Source organism: Colletes latitarsis, chromosome 8 (assembly GCF_051014445.1).
Source record: "Colletes latitarsis isolate SP2378_abdomen chromosome 8, iyColLati1, whole genome shotgun sequence".
NCBI lineage: Eukaryota > Metazoa > Arthropoda > Insecta > Hymenoptera > Colletidae > Colletes > Colletes latitarsis.
Window position 1 is genome coordinate 18461943 of NC_135141.1, and position 9992 is coordinate 18471934.

The 9992-nt window shown below is 52.3% G+C and overlaps 1 pseudogene; it reads left to right on the top strand.

Moving 5' to 3' along the window:
• The first annotated feature begins 8547 nt into the window (after nucleotides 1-8547).
• LOC143345188 (U2 spliceosomal RNA) lies at nucleotides 8548-8719 on the top strand (annotated as a pseudogene).
• Nucleotides 8720-9992: the final 1273 nt, after the last annotated feature.

Here is a 9992-nt window from a genome sequence, read left to right on the forward strand (position 1 = left end):
TTTTCGTCGCCAGCAGCGTTGATGGAAGCGTTCGGGAAGGTGGAATTGAGAGGAACGAGCTACAGCAACAGAGGGGCTGTAAACAGAAGTGCTGTAAAGAATCCAGTGAAGGAGGAAAGCGGCAGAGGACCTATAGTCAAGGAGGAAAACAGCAGGAGGTACCAGCCACAAGGACATCTGCAGCCAGGTATACCAGGACGGAGATGCCCAAGTTGTGGGCTAATGGGGCACCAGCTTTTTGATTGTCCGACCAGGGAAAAAGGTGTCAAGTGATTTGAATGCCGAGGGTACGGACACATTTCAGCTCATTGTCCGACAAAACAAACGCCAACCCGCAGCAGTTACAATGTGGATCAGTCAACAAAATACGAGAAAGAGGCGGTAATTTATGGACACAAGGTAACAGCTGTAATTGACACGGGAAGCGATATATGTTTAATGCGTGCGTCGTTGCATGCAGAATTAGGCGCGCCATGACTACGGCGAACGGGTTTACGATTTCGTGGAGTAGGCTCTAACAACAACGAGACGTGGGGTGTTTTTAACACTGACATTTTTGTAGATAATGAATTGTATCCGATAACTGTCCACGTGATTGCTGACCGGCTTATGCAACCTGCACTAATTATAGGCGCTGATTTTTTGCGGAATGTAAATGTTTCGATTCAAAATAATCACGTTTCTATATCTAAGATGGATAAAGACGTTTCGACAGCGGAAAGTGTCCCGGAGGTTTATAGTATTGTCGCGTATGACTCCTCGGAAGTAGATCAGTAATACCATTCAAGAAAGAACAAATACATTTTCTCGCTTTTTTCCGAAGTTTGTAGCAAAAATAATATTACTCTCACAAAAATTGTTTATTTTGTAGCGCTTGAACCGTTCCTTTCTATACATATTGTCAGCAATTCTGAAATATCACGTTCTAATAAAAACACCTTTATAGTTTTCACTATAATTATTTTATGTTATGCGTTTACTTGTAGCTAAACTCTCTCTTCATGAAAATCGACATTTAAAGCCGAATGATCTGTTTCTCCGAATATCAGTTGAGCGAATTCCTTTTTCACTTTCATAGCGCGCTCTAGGCGATTGTTTATTATATCCATGATCTTCTTTCATTCTGACTTTATTTTAAATCCCATTCTCAACATTGTTTTTAGAGCTGCATAATAACCTTCGTCAAATATGCTAGTAGTAAAAAATGAAGGTAATTCTATGATCTTGAAATCGCTTTAAACTAAACGCCAAATATTCGCATTGAAACGTTTGTTTGAATTCCGAATCTACCAGTTTAGGCATCACTCAAAAAGATCTTTTTATGATCGATCTTCATGTACAGGGGCTATTCGATAAGTCCGTTCAAAATCAGAAAGGAAATACCACTGCCATTGAATGGTTGACGTATTTAGGTATACATGTAGTAACTTTTAAAGGATCGCATATCAAACACGTTAATTAGGTAACAGTCAAGGTGAATAAATCTATTCAAACGCTCGAAAATAATTAGCTATAATTGAACAAAGTTTTATTGATAGTGCTAGAAAGTTTCTAAAGAGTGTATCCCCTAAATTTGATGCTGAGAAACTCAAATTTTAATTGAAAACAATCGAAAATAAAAAAAAGGTATAAATTCTATAGTACAAAATGTCAATATAGTTTGGTACACAAACACTTGCCTCGCCCCCTCGTTCCAACCAGTTCACTCACACAGCAGTGCAACAATAGAAATACACGACAATTACAGGAAAAACTTTTCAATCAAATTAAAATTTAAAAGTATTAATTACCTAGAAAATTTATTCAAGTCAAGCAATAGCTATCAAATTCTATCAGACGCCTCGAGTCAAGAAATAAATTATGATGCTGAAGCATAAAAATTTTCGGAATCGAAACCATCATCTATATTCTGTGACTCATGAAATTGATCACATAGTAACATAGTTTCTAATTTTCTTCGAATACAGATTTCTTAGAACAGTTGACATTATAACAAAGTCACTGAAGTTGTATGTTTACATCTTCCATTGATACTGAAACGCCCAAATTAATTAGTGTTATCCCTCGGATTTAACAGTAGTACCTGAATTGTTGCATAGTGTATTTGATCAATTTTTTGAGTTTAAATTTAAAAATTGTAAAACCTTTTTTGTGACCTTTCATAACTTTTGTCTTTAACTATGTAATTCTAATTCCTTTTTTTATATAACGAAGCCAATCACTCAAAATATAGTGAACCAAAACGTAAAAGAACATAAGGCAGATGTTTCGTATACAAATAAGTTCCAATGTACAGTAGGAGTGATTAGTTATACTAGAGAAAAGTATACATATAGTGTTGCAAAAAATAAGCTGATCAAAAACTGGAAAGCTCAAACATAGTAGAGTGTGGTATAATTTGTTCTGCACGATCAAGCTGATATTAATAGATAAATAACAGTGTAATGCGTATATCCCCACCCGGGGCCGTGAATCGAGCACCGTCGCGGCCAAGTCCCCGCGACCGGTGGTTCACCGCGCGGCCGCTAGGCGTCCGCGACTCCGCGCCGCTAATTACGCGCCGCACGAGTATTAATACCGGGCCACCGGCCGGATTCGGGGACTAGTGTCTTGCTCGCCGAAGCCAGCTCTAGTGGCGAGGGGCTCCGTATCAACCATACGGAGTCCACACGAGATCCATTTTTGTAAACACGAGAGTGCGAGGGGCACTCTCGCAACTGACCGACATTAAAACCTCCCATAACCCTGAATACTGGGTCGAACCTATCCTGTATTTTCTACCCTGGCCCTACCGCCATCGCGGCCTAGTAGCAGCGTAGGTAGGGTATTGCATTACCGCTCCTACACCAACCCCTCCGCCGCATCGTTAACCGAGCGACCGACCGTTCGCCATCAGCCGGGCAACCGACCGCTCACACCCGTACACGTAAGATTTGTGATTGCCAACCGTTAGTCTGTAAGTTAGTCTGTTAGTCCACTTTTGGTAACGACCAACCGTTCGCCGCCAGCCGAGCAATCGACCACTTACCGTGCCGTTTTCGTCGAGCGACCGACCGCCCGCCGCTACGTCTCCGCCGGAACGACCGACCGTTCCCCGCTAGCCTGTAAGTTTTGTGAACGTCCGCCGTTAGTTATATAAGTCCTCTGGCAATAAGTACTTTCCACCAACCGAGCATACCGCCTTAGTCACTTACCGCGTCGAACCCTAGACAGCCGACTGGTTCGGCAAGCGCCACCTTCCTCCACGTCCCCCCCGAACCGAACCGTCCACGGGGGAGAAGGTTATAGATGTTATGTTTAGAATTTACTAAAAAATACGGTAACTTCAATAAACAAGATTGAAAACATATAATGTGGTCTGATGAAATTAAAATAAATACACTTGAATTAGATGGAAGGGAATTGATCTGGTAAAGACAACAAAAAATTAAGCCAACTTATTTGCTCTACGGCAAAACTTGGGAAACAAAACATTATGGTATGGAGTTGTATGACTACGATACGTAAACATTTTCCATATTTACTTGACAGGAAATATGCAAAAATTGCGATTAAATATAAGGGACGTTATCTTTCAGCATGATTACGATTCCCTGAAGGGTTGCGTCCGAAAATCGTCGGCCGCAGTACGGGGCGTAGCGACCCCGAGGTACCTGATGCTAATCACACTGTAAACCTCCTGTTGTTCGTCACAACGACCCATTAGTAATTCCTTCTTTGGTTTTGTGAATGGTACGTGATGGCAGGAGGAATGGGGGCCTTGGCTTAACCGCCCGGGCCGCGAGTATGGCGACTCTATAAAATCGCCCTCCAATCCTAAACTATGGTGCGCGGCGATGGGATGCATGGTTGGGACAAGGCTCAATCCCAAGCGACCACCTCCGGGGGTACCTGCCGAACCCCCGGAGTATTAGGCTTACCCGGGTAAGGCGGCTCTGCCCGGGTGGACCTTTATTTCCGACCTACGCGTGGGAACACTATGGATTTTCTAAATAAAACGGGGATGGGACGGGTTAGTTCGAAGAGGGAGCACGAAGACGGTGTTGGGGCTAGGGTGACGACACTCGTGCCTCACTCAGCGCCTGGCCCGGCTTCGTGGAGGGTGGAGAAGAACGACGAGACTGCGTCAGTCTCGTCCTTCTCCTTCACCAGGAGCCACATAGGCTCCAAGAGGAAGCGGACGGGGCAGGCCGTCGACGGAGTGGGCAGGGCATTGAGCCCTATGGTTATACTCAGTTGCCTCAGGGACGAGGTAACCGAAGAAATACCCGAAAGAATCTCCTCGTCTCTGAGGCGGGTGGAGATGATGGCCGCATCCTGCTCCTTTAAGAGACAGAAGAGCGGCGGCGCAGAGGCTCTCAGAGAGGCTGTGCAAAAGATGAGGGAGGCCGAACGCCCGCCTACAGCTCCTGTTGGAGGAGGAGTAACGTGGAAGGAGGAGGGTAGAAGCGCGCTGGAATAGCGCGGGCCTCCCTCCTATCCTCCCTCACCCTCCACCACGCCCCCCGGCGGCGATAAATAAACGGAGTGCGGCGGCGATGGCGCGGGGCCCCGCGGGCCCTTCCACCCGCACTCCACCCGCGCAGAGTTCCCCGTCCTCTTCAGAAGACGAACTTCTGAAGAGAATTGGGGACATAATAGACCGAAAGTTGGCCGCCATCCGGGAGGACCTCCTCCCCAGAAGGGCGGTCAGCAGGAAGGCGGTGCTTCCCCGATCAGTACCGGTGCAGTCGGGGAAGGCAAAGATGGCGGAAACGAAGGCTGCGCCCGCCGTCCCAAGGGGGGGGGGGGGGTGTTGTAGAGCGAGGTGGTGGGGCGGAAAGCGAAGAGGGCGGCGAGGAAGGCCTCGCAGCCGCAACCTCCGCCCTTGCCGCTCGCGGCCAAGGTAAAGGCTGCGAAAGCGCGACCGGGGCGCCTCCCCCCCCCCCCCCCCCCCCCTCAAAACGGCAGCGGTGGTGCTGATCGTTGCGCAGGGGCTGTGAACTGACCCTCGCAAGGGCGATGCGGCTCGCCAGGGACAACATCTCTCTGGAGGAGCTGGGCATCCCTTCCGTGAGGGCGAAGAGGGCCGTAACCGGGGGTCTCCTGCTGGAGATCCCCGGTCCGGAGGGCGACGAGAAGGCAGACCGACTCGCCCAGAGGCTCCGGGAGCAGTTGGGAAAGCGGGGTGTCCGGGTTGGCACAGGACGACTCGGTCACGTCACAAGATGTGTCCCGTGCCCTAGCGAGGGCGGGAGAGTGCCCTGAGGGAGACGCGCAGGTCGAAGAGATCCGTAGGTCTCCTTCCGGCCTGGGGTCGGCGTGGGCTCGGTGCCCCCACTCCGCCGCCCGTAAGGTGGCGGAATCCGGGAGGGTATTGGTGGGGAGGGTGGCGCGCCCGCTCCAGTGTCACCGCTGCCTCGAGTTGGAGCATGTGAAGCAGTGATGCACCTCGCCAGTGGACCGCAGCGGTCAGTGTTACCGCTGCGGGGCGAAAGACCACCGCGCGAGCTAGTGCGCGGCAGCCCCCTACTGCCCGCTATGTGCGGACATGGGGAGGCCAGCCGATCACAGGGTGGGCAGCAAAAAGTGAACTCCCTCCTCCCAGAAGAAGAGGGAGAAGCGGCCCACCCTGGTTCAGTCACCGCGGTCGGTGGCGTCGTCCACAATGGAGGTGAACGATGACACGGGGACGGACAGCCGGGAGGAGGCTGGGGCGGCCGCTAAGTAATGCCGCCCCGGCTCCTCCTCCTGGCGAACCTCAATCACTGCCGCACGGCACAGGACATGATGTCCCAAGTTCTCACGGAGTGGGGGGTTGACCTGGCGGTCGCCGCCGAGCCGTACTGCGTCCCTAATCATCCGCATTGGGTGGGCGACGCGGACGGCTTGGTGGCGACAGGTCCCCGCCGTTCTCCATTCTGGAGGGCGGTCGGGGATTCGTCGTCGTCGACTGGGGGGGAGTCGTCGTGGTGGGGTGCTACATCTCGCCGCGGAGCGGTCACGCCGCGTTCGGGCAGTATCTGGCCGAGGTCGCGGCATGCGCGCAGCGCTGCGCGGCCCGGCCGGTGCTGGTTCTGGGGGACTTTAACGCCAAGTCGGGAGCGTGGGGATCCCCCAGGACCACCGTTCACGGCGAGACCATGGGCGACTGAGCGGCCGGGCTCGACCTTCGGTTACTGAACTGGTGGTCGGAGCACACGTGCGTGCGGCGATATAGGGGGTCCATCGTAGATGTTGGATTCGCAACCCCCAACGCCGTGCGCATGGTGTCGGGATGGCAGGTGGTCGGGGGGACAGAGACACTCTCGGACCACCGGTATATCCGGATGGAGGTCTCTGCCCCCGGAAGTGCATCCCGGCACCACCGCGCAGGTGGCAACCCACCGCATCTGGGCAAGGACGCTCCGATGGCAGCTCTTTTTTTTTGTACGTGGGGAAATCCTCATGGACAACCGCGGGCCGGCAAGTAGTGCCGGACTCTTACCAGCTAAAACCCCACGGTGACCATCCTCAGACACCTGGCGAGGGACCGGGAACTGTAATGAGACATTACAGAGTCCCCCGCCGCGTCGTGCCTCTTCAGGCCCCTCCCGCACTCAAGCACTCCTCCCACCGCATTCCCACTCAACCGCAGGCGTCTGGTCACCAGCGCCCGCGGCCCCGTGAGATGGGACTAAGCCGCCGGTCGGGTGGCCACGTTGGCCCGCAGGACTCATCCGCAGCCAACTGGCCAACCTGCAGCCTTAGGTAAAACCCGCGGCAAAAATCTCATGCTCCAGGCCGCTCACACACACATTCATACACGCAAAGCATTCATACCGGTGTTTGATCCGCGGGAGCTTTCGCTCCAACCTCCGGGATGCCATGCGAAGATGCGGCTGCCAGCATTTTCAGGTTGATAACTTCATCCCCGCATCCCATCCCAGCGACTGCCGCCAAACCGCCACCTGGGGACGCGCCACGTAGGGGTTCACCTCCCCTGCCGCCTGGACAAGCAAACGTCGCCTGCAGGGGGCGTCCGAGTTGCCGAGTATAAAGGGGGAGGTCACCCGGCTCGGGGGATGAGTCGCAAACATTTGCGACGCGGCGATGCCCCGGGTCGGGCGGGCTTGTCCTCGCCGGGCGGTGAACTGGTGTTCGATCACGATAGCGGAATTGCGGGTCGTGAATGTCCACGCCAGACGCCAGTACACCCGCGCGCGCCGTCGTCTACGAACAGACGATGGCGTAGCGCGAGCGAGTGCAGAGGACCTGTATGAGGCATAGTGTACCGCTCGGGTTGCTCTGCAGGTCGCCATCAAACGGGCCAAGACCCGGGCATGGAATGAGCTCCTCCAGACCCTCGATGACGATCCTTGGAAGCGCCCGTATAAGGTGGTGCTGAATGAGTTCCGCTCGTGGGTACTCGCCGTCACCGAGGGTCTTGACCCCCGGCTGCTAGAGGACGTGGTCAATACTCTCTTTCCATTTGGGGAGGGGGGTGCACGTCCTTTGGCGGCGGCGACTGCCCCAATGGAGTGAGCGGCCGAGCTGGGGGTCACGCAGGGGGAGCTGGCCACGGCCATCAGGCGGCTCGGGGCGCGTAACACGGCCCCGGGGCCGGATGGTGTGCTCGGCCGGGTTTGGGTCTTGACCCAGAGCATCCTTGGGGCCGACCTCAGACGGTTGTTTGACCGGTGCCTGAGGGACGAGCGATTCCCCCCTAGTTGGAAAGTGGCGAGGATGGTCTTCCTCCGGAAAGCGGGTCGGCCCGCGGAGTCTCCTTCCGCATACTGGCCCATCTGTCTCTTCGATGAGGTGGGCAAGCTCTTCGAGCGCGTGATTGCTGCCCGCCTCGTCGAGCACCTGTCGCGGGGTGCCCCTGGCCTGGCCGACTGTCAGTATGGTTTCCGGGAGGGTCGATCGACGATCGACGCGATAGGTCGCGTCAGGGCCCTCTCGGAGTCAGCCGTCTCCCAGGGAGGGGTGGCTTTGGCAGTATCCTTGGATATTGGGATGCGGAAAATCTTCGAAAGACTCCCTCCCACCAACTTTGGGGAGAGGCGGGAGGGGCGTGTGGGATTCCCCGCGCACATGTAATGACGGGCGCGGGACCTGCACACTAAAAACCCCACGGTGACCCTTCCGCACGATTTGGGAGAATACCGAGCATCGCTCGAAGCATACCCCCGTCAGTCACTCTGTCTCATGGCGGCAGGACGAAGCCACTCCGTCCCGCCGCCATCCGTCTTGGGGCCGCGTTTATTGGCAGCTGCGAGCCCCAACTCACAACCGCCCGCGACCCCATTTCTACCCCTCGGCGGCCGGGAGCTCATGGCCGCTCCAGGCTACCGAGGGTGCCTCCCCTTGCGTCGAATCCGAATGGGGGAGGCACTACCACCCCCATATGGTCCGCCACTGCGCCGCCTGGCGGGAGGAGGCTCTTTTCAGGACCCCCCTCCCAGCCTGAGTCATCCGCCATGCCGAGGGATGTTCCTGCGCCCTTTGCAAATTATAACTTACTGTATCTCTATAAATTTATATGTATACTCTGTACTTATTCTCCGGGGCCCTGGCCCCGGGGAAACATTATTTGAAAATAAACACTGTTATCTGTTCTTATCAGCTTAATATACTCCCCATTGGAGAATCGGAATATTAATCTGACTTTTGGAAATTGACGGACCAATTGGAGCCTGATCACCTCTCTCGCGAGTCAGCCTGGCATTGCAGTGCCGCCAGGATTGGCTCATTAGATTAATATACAGGTATCTCATTTACTTATTTATTTATGTACTTTTTCAATTCTCCAATTTTTCAATTTTTCAAAATTTCTCAAGTTTTTCATCTGTATTACTGTTGTGTCCCAAGTCAAATACATGTGATTTTCATAACGCAGCAAGATTCGTCGAGGGGTACAACGCTGGATCCTGCACTGGACCAGGATAACACAAGGCCATAAAACGGCATTGTGCCCATATTTGGACATAGTCAAAGAGTTTTCGCAGTGGAATTTTCCAGGACCCTCACGCGAGTGCATCCCTGCGCTTGCCGAACAAGGGCAATTACTCCGACGCCTCCGACCAACATGTTTGAAATCTGAGTCCTTCTGTTACCAGCATAAATATCAGACCACAATAAACTAATGGTGTACCGGATCTCCTGCCGCTGGTGTACCATCGGCCGCCCTGGGCGACGCATCTGCATCCCTGGCCAGCGAACGACGATGTTACGTATGTCGAACGTTTCGTTCCTGAGAACGGCTACCTGACGCCTTTGACCGCACGCCTGACCCTTACCTACCATACGCGTCCGACACAGATGTTTTAACCGACGAAAACGAGCACCGATACACTGCGTCAGAAAATAACTGTTTCTTCGAACACCCTCGCTGCTGAAAACGGACATTACGCACACTTTATATCAGCAGATTGCAATCTTATATCCACCATAGGAAAAGTATTACTGAACACCGAAATAATTAATAAACCGGATCTTTTGGCAGCGCAACCGAAAAAGGGGCACGTATTGACTTTAGACAACGGATTGTTTAAAACCTTCAGTATAGTAATTTCTGACAATTTTTACGACACTATTACGGAAAAAGATGTATCCCATGGATTAAAGACTCCCAGACATACCCTGGACCAAAATCAAATAAATTCCTTTCGAATATCTGCAACAGGAGATTTACACAAATTACCAGCTAACAAATTTTACAAAATATTAGAAGAAGTTTTTACCGAAACAGATCAACAAATTATTTTATGCAGCTGTGCTACCACCACACCATCTGAATCGGATAGATTGGACATAATTCGCGAAGCCCATGATAGTTTAATTGGAGGACATAAAGGGGTAACAAAAACATACAAACGCATTCGATCAAAATTCCATTGGCCAAAAATGCGCAACGAAATTCAAGAGTACATCAGAACATGCCAAAGTTGCCAAGAACAAAAATTAGTTCGAGCAAAGGCTCGCCAACCCATGTTAATCACCGACACACCGCTGGATGAATTTGACAAAAT